The following is a 19,674-nucleotide window of genomic DNA, read 5'->3' as shown; positions in this document are numbered from 1 at the left end:
TACTGAAGATGATGGAGGTATAAGTGTCTTCCTACAAAGACACAAAACAAAACATGTCAATCAACTAAGGATATGTACTGTTCATTAAAAAAAACTACCCCTCTATTTTCTAACTGCAGGCCTGGACAATTACTTTCAGACCACTCTGCTGTGCACATTGAAAATAACAGAACATTAATGAAAACATAAACTGCTGTCATAGAATAAAGAATTCCTCTATTGATTGTCTGTCATTCCATTGGAAGCCTGTTTGTAAGCTTCTAAAACAAACAAACAAAAGCAGGCTGCCTCAGTGATCTAGGGAGAAAATGTTTTTCTGATGTGCGTTTTTTAATATTTGGAAGAGGAAAGTACACATCTGTTATCACAGACTATAGTGATTTGGCAGTGCCTTTTTCCAGCAGAGATGTAACCACAGCAGTTCCCAAACTATATTCCATTTCCCCTAACATATTCCCCACCTCCTCATTATCTTGGAAGAAGTAGACATAGCTATCTACTTTTTGGTCATGGGTGGTCAAGCCTGAGAAGCAGAGATGAAGGAACAGAAATACATTCTAAAGTCATATGAGAGAGAAGAGATAGCTTAACATCGTATTAAAATAACAATACTGTACACAGAATTTATTGCTAGAAAAACAATACAGAATTGTACCATCAGTGACTTAAGAAAATTTTCATTTTCTCAGAAAAAGCATTTGCATCCAGTAGAATTGCCTTCTCTTTCACATTCTGTTAAAGCAAAGGACCATCCTCCTTCAGGTAACCACAGCACTGTGGAAATTCCTATTCACTGGAACTCAGATATAGTAGTTCAGTAAAGGAAATAGCTTTCACATACTTCTTAACTGTCACATCACATCACAGCAATGGTTTATTACAAGCTTACCCAAGAGCAACCTATTGAGCACAAAATGCTCTCATTCTGTTTCTCTCGAGAGATAACTTACATTCAGTTTCACAGAAACCTACAATGCCAGCTGACGGAAACTGTCTATAAGAAATGACAAATCTATTGCTTTAAGAGTTCACTATTGCAGAATCACCTACCCAAAATTCGGTGCTGCAGCAGAATAATTCAAAGCGTAAACATAAACAGAGCACGGGAAAGTTAGTTTCCAATGCTGTGCTCAGTATAAGAAATTACACAACAGTAGGCCCATTGAATCAATGGGGATTTAGTGACCACACTGGCTCTTTTGGTCCAGGCTGGTGCAGTCTAAATAGGGTCAACTGAGTTCAGGGGTGGAGCGATAGGCCATTTGGTGTGATCCTGGCATCCAAATGGCAAACCTCAAGCGATCCTATTTTCAGTATCATGAAATGGCTTAATAAACAAGTCACTTCTGGATATCGGTAAATTGAACATTTCCACTGCTTCCCTGCTGTGGAAGTAGGGGAAGTGAAATTATTTATTTTACCTGTGCTAGATCATCACTGATATACTCAATCATTTAGATTAATTTTTTAAAAATATTTGCCTTTGTGTGGATTGCCTATCAAAACTGTGGCTGTGTGCAGTTCCTCAATTGGCACTACTCAAAAGACAGAATTTTTTTAAAATTAAATCTACATGATTCAGCACATCAGGTTGGTCTAGTACAGGCAAAAGAAATAATTTCACTGCCCCCGCCCCAGCTCACTTACTAAGGCACTTCACAATTCTATAAATTGAGAACAGAAGGAGCCCTGTCAGCTTTGACAGCTGCAAGGCTTTTATTTATTTATTTACAACATTTATTTATTTACAAGATTGTTTAGCCACATCATTACCAGTGGTCTCTGTTACCAGTGATTGTACACACTGGAAATGGACCAAACTAGACAGCAGCTACCTGCAGCAACAGAGGGACTCAAAAAGATGCAGGTCGGGGTGCTCTGAGGCCAGATTGGTCCACTCTAGTGAACAGATCATCTATTCTCTGAAAAACAAGTAAACTGAAGCGCACCAGGCAGTACAACAAATGCCTGTCTGATCAAGCCTTGAATCAACTTCTCCTTAGGTTTCACTGATTTAAATGAGCCTAAGCTCACATGCCTTGAGCAGCAAGCAGGACTGGCAGATACCAGAAAATCACATGGGTAGTGGACATGATCTGGGAGCAGTTAAGATTGTGACCCAAGCCATAGGTCACACCCATATTCTAATAAAAACTGATTATACCACTTGGTACCCAGAGGTCATAGGATTGTGACCTAAGCAAAGGTCCTTGCCAGATAATTGCTGGGTCTATTTTCCAGGACAGATTTCCTGAAGAAAATCCTGATCATTTCATGACTTTAAAAGAGATAGGGATCACACACCCTTCATACTTCTGTTTATGACCCCCAAACCAACTGGTTAGTGGAGCAATTTATAGGACCCTTAAGGGTATACTCTGAAAATTAGTTGCCTCTAAACCCCATCAGGGACATTTATTACTAAATTTCTTACTGTTTACTGTACATAAGACTCCCTAAGCATCCACAGGTTTCTCCCCATTTGAACTCCTTTATGAGCATTGTCCAAGGTAAGATCTTGATTTAATGCTGGAACAGTGGAAAGAAAGGGAAGACCTTTCATGCACAGTGGCACAGATAGAGATGAGAGAACATTTTCAAGAAGATACTCTGTTAGCTAGGGTATCCTTTAAATTTTTTTTTAAAAAAAGAATAAACAGCCCCAAAACCACTAGGTACACTTCCAAGTCTTCCAAGTTCTCCTCTTGTTGCCTTCCTCCCAGGCCAAACTCTCTGTGCAATGGCAAGGACCATGTGAAATTGTCTACCAAGTCATGCAAGACAATTATGAATTTCGAATGCCTAACGAACACACAATCCACATTAGCTTTTTGAAGGAATGTGAATAGAGGTTCTCTTTGGAGAAGCTGAGGATGACTTTCTAGACCCAGAGACAAAGCATGATGCACAAGGAACACAACTGACATTGGGGAACAACTGAGCCCCACATAAAAAAATTAATAAATAAGGAATCTAGAATAAGAGTTTGCAGATGTGTTTTTCTCTATCCTGGGCATACTACTATAGATTCACTCACTGACTCTGGAATGATAGTTTGAGCCTTGAGCAGGACCTGGCCAAAGCATCTCAGACAAGTGATCAAAGAGGAGGTGGACAACGTGCATTCAACAATATAGCAGGAAAAATATCCTTAGAATGGCTGTGATCCAAAGTTTTTCAAATCAGGTTTCTGATTGCTGCGAAATTGCTGTAGCAGTCTAGACATCAAACAATTTGAAGGAATCAGTAGGGGTAGAAGCAAAGAGTTGTGCTTCTATGGAGCTCTGTAACAGCAGAAGCTGCTTTTGACAAGGTTCTAATTGGCAATTTCCACCTTTCTTTTTAAATTTACTGTTTCTGAAGTTACCTAACGATAATAGTGTTCCACTGCTGTCTTGAAGGTCTTTTACAAAACCAAACAAACACTGTTGCCAGACAGGTGCTCAGTTGAGGGAACTTCACACACCCAGGAGTGCCCCTTTACCTCCAGATCAGTCAATCACACTGCATAAAGTGGACAAAAGTGATGTCAAGTAGATCAGAGCATATTTAAACCACCCTTACTGGCTGAACAAAAAAGGACAATTCCCCACTGAAAAGAGACAATCCTACAACAGGCTTCCCTGTACTGAGATATATCATGTAAAGACCATGTTTCATTTCAACTTCATCTGTGCCTAATCCACTGCAAATAATAGGATAACTGGCCAGTGTAGTCACCCCCTCTGTTACAATTAAATCACAGAACCCACTAGGAGTCCATGCTTAGATCTGCTGTGATCCAAAGTTTTTCAAATCAGCTTTCTGTAAGTGCAATTCTTTAAGTTGAACAGAATCCACCATAAGTCCATGGAGGAGTCATCTGGTCCTGGTTCCCAAACACAATGGCAGTGTCTGTTTTAGCAGAGATTTCCTGCAGTCTCCATATTTTATGCCAGAGGTTGATGAATTATCAAGTGGCACAAAATTCCATCATTTATTTATCTACTTTGTCATTTTTCCCTATATATGTTTTATTTATTACCACATACTAGTTATCCTCATCTAAATTTCTCATATCTTTATAATATATTCCAGCAGATTCTTCACATTGCATTAAAGAAACTACTTTGTAGTGCCTATAGACATTTAGAATTCAGCTAGTTCTGGCAAATGTTGGCTGACATTTCACGATTATGAAAAGACAGTGTCTTCTTTGCTCTTTTTAGAAGTGCAAGAAGTGTCACATCAGTAAATCTAGCCAATCATATTTCTTTTAAAAATTACCTTCCATGAACATCCTTCATATAGCTCTGCCACAGCTTGCCAGAAGACTCATTCAAAAATTATTGCTTTTGGTCAATAATCCCATGTTCTTAAACTATGGTATTTTACATGTAAAAATAATAACAACTGTATGCCATCAAGTCATTTGTGACCTTTGGAAACCCTTTCTAGAGTTTTCTAGGTAGAGAGTACTCACAGGTGGTTTACCATTCCCTTCTTCTGGAGGCATCCTAGAACAGTGCAGCTTGCCCAAGGCCACACAGCCTGATCTTCCATTAGGAGGGATGGTGGGGAATTAAACTCCCAATCTCTCACTCTGGACCTGAGCTTTCCAACCAGCTATAGTATTTTACATTTATCTTCTTTTAATTTATAGAAATACCATAGACTATTGTCATGTACTGGTATAAGGCATATCACAGATTAAGTTCTCAACTTTTCCCAGAAACCACAAAAGGCTATGCAAAAGTCCAGAAGGTAGAATAAATTTCCCTCTCAGTATTTCTACATTAAAAATTACCATGGCTTAATTTGTTTGTTGATTAATAGGTTGGGCAACATGCAGCCCAACAGCTACAATTAGCCACACACGGGCATTATTAGGCCCCCAGATCAAATTAGGGTTCTGCATTTTTAAAAAAGGTTTTTTAATTATATGCTTGTTGTTGTTGTTGTTGTTCAAAAACACTATATTTCTACTCCTGGATACCTTTTTGCACTGGAAACTTTGGAGATGCTGGGGACTTAGTCTGGGATCTTTGACATGTTAAGCACCTGTTCTACCACTGAGCTACTCTGATTCCAGACACAGGCAAAAATTACCTAGCAAATGAATGTAAAAATATAGGTATGAGACATAGCTAGGCAACATGGAAGTCCCCAGGGACCCAAATGCAGAACACTAACATCTTTGTGGACTTCTGACACTCATTGTGTGCCGTCTAGTCACCTCCAATTTATGGTGATTCTATGAATAAGCAATCCCCAAAATGTCCTGTCCCCAATTGCCTCACTCAGCTCTTGCAAACTCAAGCTTGTTGGCCTTCCTTTAGAGTCAGTCCATTTCATATTTGGCCTCCCTCTTTGCCTGCTGCCTTTCACCTTTCCCAGCATTATCATCTTTTCCAAAGAATTCTGACTACTCAAGATGTGCCCAAAGTAGGACAGCTTCAGTCTTAACATTTTTGCCTTCAGCTACAGTAAAGACTTGATTTAATTTAGGGTATCCGCAAAGCAATCCAGTGCCATGTTTCCAATTAATCAATTTTTTCCTGTCAGCTTTCTTAACTGTCCAGCTTTCACACCCTTACATGGTGATCAGAAATACAAGAGTGTAGATGATCTTGGTCTCAGTCTCCAGTTACACATTGTGAGGGAGCGACAGACCCAAAGGAGAAAGAACACAGTGAGCCATCCCCTCAGCTAGAGACATCTGAGCAGAAAAGAGATATAGAAGTAGGGAAGATAAGAGAAAGTGAGGAGCTGAATTTGAGGAGGGGGAAGAAGGGAATCAAAGGGGAAAGAGGTGAAGATTGACATCTGTCTAGTGGGAGAGAGAGAGGGAGAAGGGGAAGGATTAATTTTGACCATGTGGGAGGAAGAGATAGGGGAACAAAGTGGGAGGAGACAGTTCAATATCCCACGAGGGGAGAGAAGGAAGGAGGAAGAGGAGAAGGAGAGGGAGAGGAGAGAGGACAAATATGATAGAATGCACGGGTTGTTAGAGGACTTCCCTAATTTGAAGTTAGGAGTGTTGCTACCTGATCCAGGCAAATCTAAAGAAAGGAAGACATCAGCTGAAGCCCTAGAATGGATGGTCGTAGTCTTTCCACGGGGACAAGGTCACTCAAGGAAGGTGATTTGCCCAGACCCTTCCTTCAATCATCCACCACCAGAGGGAGATTGGGCCAGACATCCTTGTTGTGGGACAATATGCGCAGTCCGAAGTGCTCCATTTAGGAAGCCCACCAATCGGGAACATTTTGGGCCAGCCCCTCAATGAACCTTGCCAATTTACAGAGTTATTGTCCTCGCAATTTGGACAGGTACCAGATCTCAGTTGTTTTGAACCAATAGAAGTTGTTGTAGATTCACCTAATGTTAAATTAAATAAATCTGTTAACGTTCAAAAAGAGACCCAGTCATCATTTCCGGCCAAAAAAAAGGAACTGCTTCAGATCTTTAACAAACTCAATTACACACATCCTTACACTTGATTATCTTTTCTCATTACTTCATTGCTGTTCCTCAATTTCAGTATTCTGATTCCTTGCCTGCAGTATTCATTTAGATTGATGACTAAATCAAGGTATAAAGTTCTCCAAAAGTTCCCCTTGTATCCTTTAGGTAATATGGGGTAGTTTGGCCATGTATTGAGGGGGTCTCAGCACTCCCATGCCCTCTCCCATTCCTCCAAAAAGTATTTTAGTGGGAAGATGGCTACTAAAGGACATAAGGGGCCTAGTCCAGTTTTTAAAAACTAATTAGTGTATGTAAAGGGGGGTGAGCACAAGAACATGTACAGCTTCAAAACTTCTTGCGATTACCTTCCCCTAATCAAAGAAAACTTATTGAAACCAGTATGCCATTTAAAACCAGGATGGCTTAGAAAAAATAGAAGAATTTGTTCCATTTTGACCCACAAACATCAAAAAGGTTAGCACAAAATTAGTATGTCAACTATTATTCACATTAACATAATATATTCTAAACAGATAATGGCGTTTTTTTCTGCTTGCCAAGCACTTATTTGGATTTTTCCTAGAAATACACAAAATGTTAATAGTGCTGCTGATGTAGAATCTGACTGAAAGGGTGCGGTTACACTGTAACTCTTTATCAAATTTATTTTTTAATTATTACTTCGTCCAGTTGTACCTTACTATTTTTAATTCACGGTATCTTTATAAGAAAATCATCAAGTTAAATAAAGGGTTGCTTGAGACATTAAGATACTGTATTGCAAATGCTTTTTCCACTTATGGATATAAGCAGAAAGCTGTGGCTAATCTCAGTTTGCTGGTACTGTGTATCATTCCTGTTAGACATGTCACTCTATTATGTAACTACAGTATACAGTATACAAACTGGAATGTGTGGAACAGTCCTCAGAGACAATGGCTTATCAAAGGCTATTAGTCCCAAAATGGAAAACTGAAGAATTTATCAAGTTCAGGGAAATAAATATTTAAAATGAGACTTAACTGAAAAAATAGAATACTTTAAATTCATTATACATAATCCATAAAACCAGCAAGGGCAGGGTGAGCATCCTATTACATACAAGCATTTTTTACAGAGACCACTCTGGTAATTATTATTTTAGAATGTATATTCCAAACAAAATTGCATAATTAATCTGATGCATGCAGGAAATCCTCATAGTTAACAAAATGTAGTGGAAATACTAAGACAGGTTCCTCTGCCAACTAAACAATTTCACAGCAAATTCAGTTTTGTTAGCTGGGCAATTAAATACTTCCTAAAGGAAACATGAAAGAAAAAGAAGCAACCAAAGAATAAAGCTAACAGCATAGAATATGGCAATTTCTATATAGCTCCTGCCTATTCATATAAGCAGATTCTGTCAACAAAGATGAAAAGCAAAAGAACATTACAAGAGCATTAAGTCATCAAGTTTCATCAATGTTATGCTATCCACTTAGTTCCTCCAAACATAACAGGAAAACATTTCTCTGAAAGTCAGCAGATATTTTGCAATGGAGGGGAATGCCATGTTTAAAAACAAACAAACAAACAATGCAGAACTGTTTAAGAGGTACAAAAACAACAAAGTTATTCCAGAACATACCTACTAAAGTCTGTGTCTGGATGCAAAACCAGGGAGTCTACATTCCATTTCAAACGCAAGACAGGAGTTTGGAAATGCCTGCTCTTCTAGTCGTTCCCTGCCCTCCTTTTCCAGGCATGTGCATGTACTCCACTCTCTAATTTAAAAAACAAAAGTTCATCTAATTCTGCCCATCTTTCTTTCACTCTGTTCCTTATTAAACCAGTAAGCCTTGCTCTCTTCTTCCACAGACTTTGGACAAGATGTTCCCCTGTGCCAAATACTTGGACAAGAAAGTAGGAAGCCTGCCTTCTTATAAGAACCCAGGGAGAGATTCCAGTCACATAATCCTGATGGGCTGGTGTGGGTAGCAGAAAGACACTTCGTTTTGGGGAAGGGGTGAGAGGAAATGAGATTGAAAAAGATTGCAACAGCTCTCAACTAACAAAAATACAAGCTTTTTACTAAAACTGTACTAACACTGCAATTGCAAAAATAAAGTTTTTGAGAGGCCAAGAGAAATATTTCTCTGCCTTCTTTTATAGGAAAACCTTCTGAAAAGTAAACCAGATCACACGTACTATGAAACTGAAAGAATTTACAGAGAGGAAGCACACAAGCACTGTTCCAAATAGCAAGAGACAGCATAGGGAAAGAAAAGAGGCTTGCTGGGAAAGACAGAACGGACAACAGCAAAGGCCTCAAGGGAGAGAGGAGGAGGAGAAGGCTGGCTCCATAACTTCCATCAATTAAAAACCACACTGATCAGAATTGTCAAAATAGGGGGAGGGGGGAAGGAGTGCTATTTCCTTTTGAGGCATTAAATCTGAACAGACTATGTTTTAGAATAAAGAACTTGTCTTTAAAATAAGAAGTATTTGACATTTTGTACTCAGCTACACTTGCTCTTTCATTCTGCTTGATTACAGCTTCCTGTCACTATCTATTTTTCACTTGTCAAGATTTCCACTGCTAACATCCCCAAGAAACCCCACAGGATGGGTTTCTTCTATGGGAAAGAAAACTGGAAAATACACAGTAGTATCTGTTAGAATGTAGCAGCTCAGCAACTACTAGTAGCAAAGAAGGAAATGGCACAGAACATCCAGGATTTGGGGATGGGTGGGAAACACTGTAGCAATATGTGAGGAGAATGGAAATACTGAAGTGCGACTTTGAAATCCCATTGCCCCCTATACAGTCAGGTAAAGGCAAGTGCAAGCCAACAATGAACATTTATTTATTTATGTGGTTTCTACACCCCCCATCTGATTAAAAAAACAACAACACTCTGGGTCGTTCACAACATTGAAAATGGCAATAATAACAACTGTCAAAACAGCATAATAGAATATTCAACACCATAACTAGAAATTTAAATTTAATTTTAAATAAAATTTAAGACTAAATTTTAAATAAAATTTAAGACTATGGAATGCCCTCCCGACTGAGATTCGTCTGGCGCCGACAATGATGACATTTCGGCGCCAGGTCAAAACCTTCCTGTTCCAGAAGGCTTTTAACTGAAATAATATTAGCTGTGGGTCCAATGGCAATTTTATATATATTTTAATTGTATTTTAATTGTTACATATCTTTATTGTATTTTAAATGCTGTAAGCCGCCCAGAGACCTTTGGGTAGTGTGGGCGGCATATAAAGTAAGTAAGTAAGTACAGTTAACCCTTGACTTACAGACGGCTTGACTTACAGACTTTTTGAGTTACAGACTTCTCTGGCCGTAAAATTTAGGTTTGATTTGCAGACTGAGATTTGACTTACAGACCAGAAAAAAATCAAAATGGAACAAAAATGGCCTGTTACGGGATTAATCGGTTTTCAATGCACTGTAGGTCAATGGAGACTTGACTTACAGACTTTTTGACTTGAGAACCGCCTTCCAATATGGATTAAGTTCTCAAGTCAAGACCCCACTGTAAGTAAGTAAGTAAGTAAGTAAGTAAGTAAGTAAATAAGTAAGTAAGTATAATAATAATAATAATAATAATAATAATAATAATAATAATAATAATAATAATAATAATAATAATAATAATAATAATAATAATAATAAACCCGTACATTTATGGAAGACTCCCATTAGGTATAGTGTCCCACCAGGGAAGACTGATTTGCAAAATGTGGGCTGGGGACTGAATCACTCTACACAACATCCTTCCCTCCTTTTCTGCTGCTCTAAAATGAATATATATATATTAAAAGCCATCAAACTGCCTCTTAGGTCGTAACCTACTTATTCGAAGGTACAGCTCTCCATGACCCCTTTCTCTCTCTCTCCCTGCTCGGTCCAAAGCACTTGGCTTGCATAGGAAGCGTGCTTTCGCACCACCTGCAGACAATTCCTGGGGAAGCTCCACCCGGCTGCAATCTGAGCGAGGCTAATTAAGCCCCGGCACTTGTTTTAAATGCTAAGCGTAGCAATCTATTAAATAAGGAAGGCAGGAACGGAGGGAACTTCTTCTGAGCTTCTTGCCACGAACCTACTCCAGAGACAAGCCAGCCGCCAGCCACCACTGCCAGCCCAACAGGCATAAAGAAAAAGGGCAACCTTTCAGCTGTGGCCCCTTTTAATCAAAAGCCATGCTTTGTACAGACCACAGACTCACCCAGCCCTTTCCTCGCTTTCTTTCTTTATTTAACCCCCCACGGATTCTGTGGGGCAGACATCCTCGGAGCCTAAGGCAACCGTCTCTCTGAGCATGTGCTGAGTGCCCTCCTCCTCTTCCCCCACCCTAGAAGCTCCCCCCGAGCCAGTTTCAGCACCAGGTGCAAAAAAAAAAGATGATTTTGAAAGAAAGCCACACCGTCCTCTTTTTTTTCCCCTCACCCTCCCCCCCCAATCATCCTCAGGGAATAGCAGTTAAAGACCCTTCTGGGGGGGCAAGTGGGTCTGGAGAAGAGACGCACGGACCTGGGGAAGAAGACGGAGGCGCCGCAGCCACGGAGACCTGCCGTGAATGCGGGGAGCGTTCAGGAGAGCAACATCCTCCATCATCATCATCATCATCATCATCATCATCATCATCCTCCCGGGTGCTCCGGCGGCAGCAGGGCGGGCATGAGGGGGCGAGGAGTCGCCCGGCGGGGCTCCTGCCGAGACCGGGCTCGCCCCGCCCCCCGCCCGCGCGCGAGGCAGGGGTTGGTTTGGGCGGGAAAACTCTCTGAGGAGATTTACGGCTCGCCGGGCGCGAGCCTCGTTTGTTTGGCGCGCCGTCAGCCAGGCCGCGAAGGGCATCTGAGGGAGCCGGATTTTCGAGTCAACCCAGAGGAAGAAGGCAGCTTGGGCTTCGGCTGGAGCTCAGAGCCTTTTCAGTCACACACAAAAACACACACAGACACAGCAGGAATGCCCTGTACTCTTACTGACTCCAGCCCCATTGATTTCGATGGGTTCGCTCCCCATAACAGGGATGACTGGATCCCGACCAATATGTTTGAGAGGGAAAGAAAGAGCCCCTGAACGGAATAGGATCCGCTTCGGAGGCCATCTGAAAATCTGTAGTGAAGCCCTCGTGCTTCTCCGTCTTTGTAGTGATGGGGCTGGAAGCAAATTTAGGAGGCTGTGGTTTACTTTACAAGATCACACAACTGGAGAGAAAGATGGGGAGCCATTCAGCATCTTCTCGAATATTTTGCTCATGCCTTGTATATCGATGTATGTGTCACAACCACCAACGTTATAGGTGTTGCTGCAGAACAATTATCCCAGGGTGGCACTACCTACATCAGTTTCTGTGTGTTATTCAATATATATCCTGATTTTTAGCTTAACCCGCTTAACCAGAACTTACCTCAACAACAACAAAAAGAAGTATAAATATACCATCAAAAAAGAACAACAAAATAAAACAAGCAGACCCAGTGGAATGAACAGCATCTGGCTCTGCTTACAAAAACTGGCCTTTTTGTATCACTAAAAGTACAAGAGAACAATACAGGCACTAACACAGGACAAATATGGCACCAGACAAACGTTTCTTTAAAAAAAGCTACACAATGTTGACATAAGCCTTCCTGGTGACCCCAGTCAGCTAACCCCAGAAGATGAGGCCACCCAGGGAAGACCCTCTGAAGAATTTGCAACACATGCCTATATAGGTCTACCAGGAATTTAAAAGAGACTTATTACCATGTGAATGGGCACAAGATTGCAAGATTATTTTGTGATAAACTTGAAGCAGCTCTTTGAGAAAGGGGTCCATGACAATTTAATGTTCTTGAAGATCTGTTTGCTGTCCCTTCTCCCAGTCTTTAATTTTTTTGTGCAGAGGGTTGTGAGGGAGAGCCAAGGTCAGTTTTATTGAAACCTTCATAAATACTTCATAAAGTCTACATCAGTAGCCTTCAATATCTTTTTTTTAAAAAAACAGGGCCCTTTAACCAGATCCTGCCAGGCCAAGTTCAGGAACAGCCGCAGCAGGATCCAAACAAGCAGCAAGTCGGCGCCTGCAAATCCAGAGTAAGATGGAAAGCAACAGCAAAAAATCTGACCAAGCAAGACCGAGTTCAGGAAGGCATAGATACTCAGTGGTATCCAAACATTATTTTAACCAATTCTCCTACCTAGGACAAGGTTTATAAACCTGAGCTCCCATAAACATACACAGAGCTAGCTGCAAGTTGCCATCACACTGGCAGGGCCTTGCTCATGAGGAGACCTTTAATCTGGGGTCAGGTTTTTCTTCGGCGAGTGGACACGCCTCCTCACAGCTACCACCTATTCAGTCTGGAAATTTGATGAGCATTCCCTGGGTGCACCTTCTCATCCAAGTCATTAACAAAATATAAAAAGGCATTTTTATTGGAATAATAATAGGAGGTACCCAGTGTGGTGTAGTTGAAAGAGGGACAGACAATGACTCTAGAGACCAGGGTTTGAATCCCCACTTGACCAAGAAGAGTCACTGAGGGTGTGAAACTTGTAGAACTATCTTAACTTCAAAGCCCAATTTGGGTCACTATAACTTGGTTCCAACTTCATGAGACACAACTAACAAAATTAACTGATAATAACAATAAAATAACAAAATTATACCTGCATGTGTGTGTGTTTTTTTTCTCTTTAATTATCCTGAAACTGTTATGAGATGTGCAGGAAATAAATATGTGGTTCTTCTGCAAATTCCAAAAGCAAGGGTGAACAATAACTTAATTATCTAATGTTTAATTTGTATTACTACTACTATTTATGTTATTATAACTGCTGCTATTATTTTAAAAATTATCTATTACCCTTACAAAAACATGATACAAATCAAAATATAATATAGCAAGTAATATAATTGGTCTTCAACTGGCAATTTAGGACCTGGGCCGCACTTTCATCTTAATTGTGGATTGTTCAAATAACGCAGGTACCATACTTGCATTTTTTTTAAAGGTGAGTTTCCAGGTACATATTTGGCTTCAAACTGGCTTCCAGGTCTGAACACTACTGAGTCAAACAATGTTAATGTTATTATATTACATGTTTTAAGACAACAAAGAGATCTTTGCCTGGTGGCTAGATGCCAATAAAAACTGGTAGATAACAATGCTGGTACCACAAAAGTCTCCCTCACACCATAACAGACCACCATCAGTGAGAAGACTCCTTTGCTGGCTACCCTAAACCTTCCGTCAGATGGCAAGGTATCTAGAAGAAGAAAGTTAGGGCATCCTAGACAGTTCTACCCAGTACGTGCCACCTGAGGTGTTTGGTCAAGGAAGATGACAAACATTAGACAACAAAACTGGTTGTGTAGCACAGCTTGTCCTACACCTTATAAGCCGAACTGTTTCCCTTAGGGGCAGTACAGGATGCTGCTCTGTTATAGCATTCTAAAATAAATTTCAGCAACAAAATTTGTCAGTTTCTGTTTGCGGAGGGGAGTAGAATGTTTTCATTTGTCTCAGGCTGCAAAATGCTTGAAGCTGCCTTTTGGGAGACCTTATCGGGATTACTCCAGTAAATAGACAAATTGATATAACAGTAGATATTCTTTCAGGTCTTGAGCAAACTGGATCTTAATCAAAAATTCCATAATGTGTTTACCTGTGACTAGAAGTAACTATAGCTGGTGCATCAGCTGATGAAAGAGACTCCCTTTTCTTTAATGTAAGAAAAGGGTTTTTTTTCCTGAGTGTCTGAGCAAAATATTGAATGCTGGTAAATTCAGTAATGAAACATTAAGGAAATTATTGGCAGTTGTCCAGGATTTACCAAGGTAATACTTTTAGTCCTTCTCATTTCTGTCAGTCATGTGCTTAACTTCCTTCATTATATTTTCGATTTAGCCTTATTCTAACCATGTTTACTCAGACATTAGTCTGAGGATCAAACTATGTTGATCTGTTTCCTCCAATTAGTATGTTCTTGTCCCACAAGAGTATTTCCTCGGAGATGCATGCTTTAGCAATCAGACTTACACATTGAGCCCATGTTTACCTTCCAATCAACTACCACAAAGCAAACATGCAAAATTCAAAATATGTAATTGAGGAAAACAATGTGGTGTGAAAAATATGTGTTTCACCCCTTGAGGTGATAAATATGTATTCTTCTAAAGTTTTATTCTAAAAACTTGCTGAATGTAATACCTAGTGTGACACTCAGTCAAATGGAATTTACTTTCAAATGATCTGTTCCTGGATGGGAAGGGTCCCAATAGCAAGGTCCTACACCACAAAGAGTGGGCAAGGAAAATCCAGTAATAAAGTCCAAGATCAAGAAACCTCCAACATTGCGAGGGTACAGTCTAGCAGACAGTAATGTAAGCCAGGTGAGGATGACACACAGTCAAAATCTAATAGGAGTCTAGCATCTAATTAGCTCATGTCTAAATAAGCAATTAGGTAGGAAGACTTTAAGAAGCATAGTTAAACAATTACAATGCAGGTTATGAGATTGGAGGACTTACATAGGATTAGGAGATCAGGAAAGATGTTGTTTGCAACAGCTTTTAATTTTTTGGACTGAGGTTTATATTGCTGAGGTGCTGGGGTAGTGAAAATCAGCTCCATCTTCATGTTCTGAAGACTCTAACTAAACGTTAAGCACTGATGTGATGGAATTACACTTAACGGAAGTTAAACAAAGAAAAAGGTAGCAAACCAACTTGCTAATAGGACATTTGCTGACGTAATCACCATCATTTTAGAACTGCAGATTTGGAAGGGATACGACAGAGTCTATCGAGTCTGTCCCCTGTCAAGTAAGCACAGTGAGAAATCATCGTCCAGTCTCTAGACTACTGAGCTATCCAGCAGTTCATTTTTATTGTAACATCATTTATTGGTAATGCCGTTTCATATTTATATTGGAATATTTATATCATGCAGCAGACCAAATAGAGGCCCTAATAATAGAGCAAATTGGGCAAAGCTGAAATGGCTCCCTTGAGATATACTAAGGGAAGGAACTTTTTAATGATTTATTATTACCGGCCAAATTGTATTGCATTTTATAATCTTAGTGAATCTCGGCAGTAATTTACCACAAGTAAAGAAGTCAGCATAAGCATTGCTGTTGCATGCTGAGTCATATGACTTGAAACACAAGAACAAATGCTTACATTGGCTTCTCACTTGCAGTAACTCACCACCAAGATTAATGCTGCCTACATCATGCCAGCATAAATAAAAGAATTTTGAGCATTCTGTTTTAATCCCAGGGAGAAGAAAAGGTATTTGTGGCAGAAGTGCCAACATAACGTGATCAATATTGAATACACTTGGGTGTGGCCACCGTTTGTTTATCTACCTTAGACAGCAACATATTTGGGTGAGGCTTTGACCAATAAAGACTGCTTCTTACCTTTTCTAAATCTGACCCATTTATCATTGCACATCCTGTGTATGCTGTGCTAACAAATGCTAGGACTTTGTAAGATCAAGCTCAAATAGTTTCTGTATGGCCTGTTGTTCCAGTTTGGCTTAATTGGTTTAAAATCATACCTTTAGTTAAATGGGTGTAACATTGCATGTAGAGAGCCCTTTAGCAAATACAGTCATAAATAATGATAAGTACAAAATACACTTGAACTGAAGAGAGAGTACAATGAAAAATATGTGCAGCAATACTGGGCTATTTTGTGGCTTTTTAAATCGGGGTTACAGAAGCACAATATTCCACATTCATAAATCAGAGGGTGTTTCTTTGTTTGTGGCTTTGTGTTGTTGTTGTTGTTTTAAGAATTTAATATATAATAATTGTCTGCTGTCAAGTCAATTCTGACTGATGGTGTCTCTTTTTCAGGGTTTTCTAGGTAAAGAGTACTCAGTAGTGGGTGACCCTTCCCTTCTGTGGGTGTTGGTGGGGACCATCTTGGGACAGTGCAGCTTGCGTTACGTTTTGTGGACAGCACTTCAGCAAATGCAGTCATAAATAATAATAAGGTACAAAATACGCTTGACTGAAGAGAGAGTACAATGAAAAAATATTTTCATTCCCAGAAGAGCCACACAGGCAGGCCGGCTCTTCTTGGATGCACAGCAGGGAACGTAACTCCCAACCTCTGGATCTGCAGCCAGATGCCTAACTAATTCAGCCAGCTGAGATAGAAAAAAGAAAATGATGGTTGGGGTGAAGTCATGAGTACTTGTAAACATCATGTTAATAGACAGAGCAATTAGTTTGCCTGCTAGTTGATAGCAATGGTACACTGCTAGTATTGTAGAAGAGGAAGAATGTGCTGTCAAGTCAATTCCAGGTAGAGAATACTCAGAAGTGGTTGACTAGTCCCTTCTTCTAGAGGTGCCTTAAGACTGTGCAGCTCCTATAAAGCCACACAGGCTGGCTCTACTTGTAGGAGGCACAGTGAGGAAAGGATCTCCCAGCCTCTGCAGCCAGCTTGTTGAGGTATAGATGGAGCCGTTCTCAGGACGTTTTGCTGACATTACAATTATGTCCATTAAAAAGGCTTCCGTTATTGCTATACCCAGGAGTGTAGTTATGAAGTGTAATACTAATCAAGAACGTAGCTGTCTGGATAGCTCAGTGAGTTAGGTATCTGGCAGAGGAGTCAGGGCATGGTAGTTCAATTCCCCATTGTGTATCGCAGAAGAGCCAGCCTGTGTGGCCTTGGGCACCCTACACAGTCCCAGGGCACCCCCCAGAAGAAGGGAGTGGTAGACCACTTCTGAGTACTCTCTACCTAGAAAACCATGAAAAGTGTCACCATAAATCAGTTGAGTTGATGGCACACAAATATTATTTATATTAATATACTGAACACATGAATATGAGCGTGTGCATATTTATATTATGCAAAGAAGCCCAATCTTTATTTACTCTGGAATTTGTGAAAATGACCCACTCTCTGTGTCTTCCACACATTATTTTGATCCACAACATGATTTTTTATTATTTAATCTATCTTTTTGGGTTTTTATCTAATTTCTTTAGTGTTATGCTGAAAATGTACGGTTAGAAATGATTAACTGACTCTTAATAGAGCAATGGTTCTTAACCTTGTCATTCCTAGTGTCTTAAATTTTAATTCCCCAAGAGCATAACACCTTTACAGTATTCTGTTAGTTAGGACTTCTTGGTGTTATAGTTCAAGTACATTCATAGGACTGAGCTTGGGGTTGCCAATATACATGTCACTTTATAAGGGAGGTTCAGACTCCTTTGTACCCAGTGTGGTGGAGTGGATAATGTAATGGTTGAGGACTCAAGAGATCTGGGTTCGATCCCCTGGCTCTACTATGGACATTCACTGGAGGAGTGGAACTGGTAAAATCAGTCCTTAAATACCCCACTTTTACCTTGAAAACCCTATTAGAATCATTATAAGTCAGTTCCAGCTTGATGGCACATAATAACAACAGGCTCTTTTCTCTTTCAGGAGGGAGACTGTGAATTTTCCTATGTCCTCAGGAAAAGACATTTCCAAACTAGCACTTTACCAGCCAACACTACAATTAATTCTCGGATTTTTTTTAAATATCAGATTTTAAACATCTTTTCAGACATTGGTCTAAAAGAGTGATAAATGTGAGGTTAGTGCATTAATTTTAACATGTTATTTCCAAGCTCCACCATAATGGTGCTGCTAGAGTAGATGGTAGGACAGAGTTGGCATCATGAGGTCTTCAACGTTACTCTCAAGAACGCTTCCTTCAGTTAAGCAAAGGACAATACCAGGCAGCAATGTGCATGGTACACTAGTAGAGTCTATATATTTCACCAAGAACCTGATATTAGATGCATGCACTCATATTTAGTGGAGTATTTCACAGAGCATGTGTTATTAATAGAAACCATGACAAACTGAAACCCATGATAGATGTGAAAGCTTGTTGGGCAAAGCCAAAGGAGGCCAACCTTATCCTCTTCTCCCACTCAATTCTTTATAATGCAAACCAGATTAAATCCTGTTTCAAAGTGGTTCACAGCCTCATATTAATGAACAACATTTGCAGACTTCATGGACGTAGATGTAGTCACTAGGGATGAAACTTTCCTATTTAATGGACTTCCATCCCGTATCAGCAGGAACCCTGGAAACTGAACTACGGGAATGCAAGTCGCAACACAACAGGAGATAGAAAGGCTCCTCTACCTCTATTCAGTTCCTAGCCATTCCTCTGGTAATCAGGGAGAAAAGTGCTCTGCTCTGTGCTCTGAGAGTTGTAAGATTCCCCGAAATTTGCAAGAGTACTTGGGAGAACAAGTTGCAACTGTACAGAAATTTTCAGGTCTTGTCCAAAACATTTTGTGGTCTAACTCAAAGGACCCAGGCATCATTCCCATTCCCTATATCAAAGCTAAGTACTGTAAAAGCACATTTAACTGTTACTTCAACACTGGTGATGGTATAGTGACCTCCACTACATCTCAGGCATTACTAGTAATTGGCTGTACTGTATGTCAAATAGTCAACAGAAAATACATCAAATTTAACTGTGCGACTCTGGTGCAAACTGTGCATTAAATTGGACTGTAGTCATACTCTTAGTCTCTTCCAACAAATTTGGCCAAAAAGAAAAACCCCATAGGGACAAAACCAAAATGAATGAATTAAATTCAAATCAGTGATTTAAGAATATTTTCTGTATCCTGCTTCAGAAAAAATGGATGCTGAGAAATGTTTTTAAAGGGAAGGGGTTTTAATGTATGATAATAAATAATAATCATGTGATGTTAAGTTAGTTCTGACATGATGCCCCCTTTCTGCATTTTCTAAGCAGGGAGTACTCAGAAGGGTCATCCTAGGACTGTGCAGCCTGCCAAAGGCCACATAAGCTGGCTCTTCTAGGATGCACAGTGGGGAATTGAATTCCCAACCTCTGGCACGGTAGCCAGATACCTAATCACTGAGCTATCTAACCAGCTTCAAGTACAATAGGGCAAGCAAATAGCATATGATGAGGCTGAAAGCCAAAAGACTCCAGGTTGCCCTTTGAATCAAAAAGAGCAACAGGACCAAACAGGAAGAACTAGAAAATGCTTAGGGCATTTAAAACATTAGCTCATTGCAGTACCATGAACATTCTTGGCATAGGATATAATTTTCAGAAAGCAGATAAAAATTACTGCCGTCTACTGACACTGAAGTCAAGTCAGCAATTTCCTGAGCAAATTAGTCATTAAACCTGTTGCCTACTATTACA

At 40.0% G+C, this 19,674-nt stretch overlaps 1 protein-coding gene across 3 annotated transcripts in view; it reads right to left on the bottom strand.

The window, feature by feature from the left end:
• LOC110086925 (ankyrin repeat and fibronectin type-III domain-containing protein 1) overlaps nucleotides 1-11,142 on the bottom strand; it is a 316,329-nt gene extending 305,187 nt beyond the window's left edge. For 2 of the 3 annotated variants that reach the window (XM_020808190.3, XM_072982922.2), the window contains exon 1: nucleotides 10,988-11,136. The gene's annotated coding sequence lies outside the window, so the exon portion shown is untranslated. Of the gene's footprint in view, nucleotides 1-10,987 lie in introns of all 3 variants that reach the window. The other variant, XM_078381382.1, reaches the window with a different exon arrangement.
• Nucleotides 11,143-19,674: the final 8,532 nt, after the last annotated feature.

This window comes from Pogona vitticeps, chromosome 13, assembly GCF_051106095.1.
Source record: "Pogona vitticeps strain Pit_001003342236 chromosome 13, PviZW2.1, whole genome shotgun sequence".
NCBI lineage: Eukaryota > Metazoa > Chordata > Lepidosauria > Squamata > Agamidae > Pogona > Pogona vitticeps.
The sequence above is the reverse complement of the archived record's forward strand: the minus strand, read 5'-3'. Positions and strand labels throughout refer to the sequence as shown.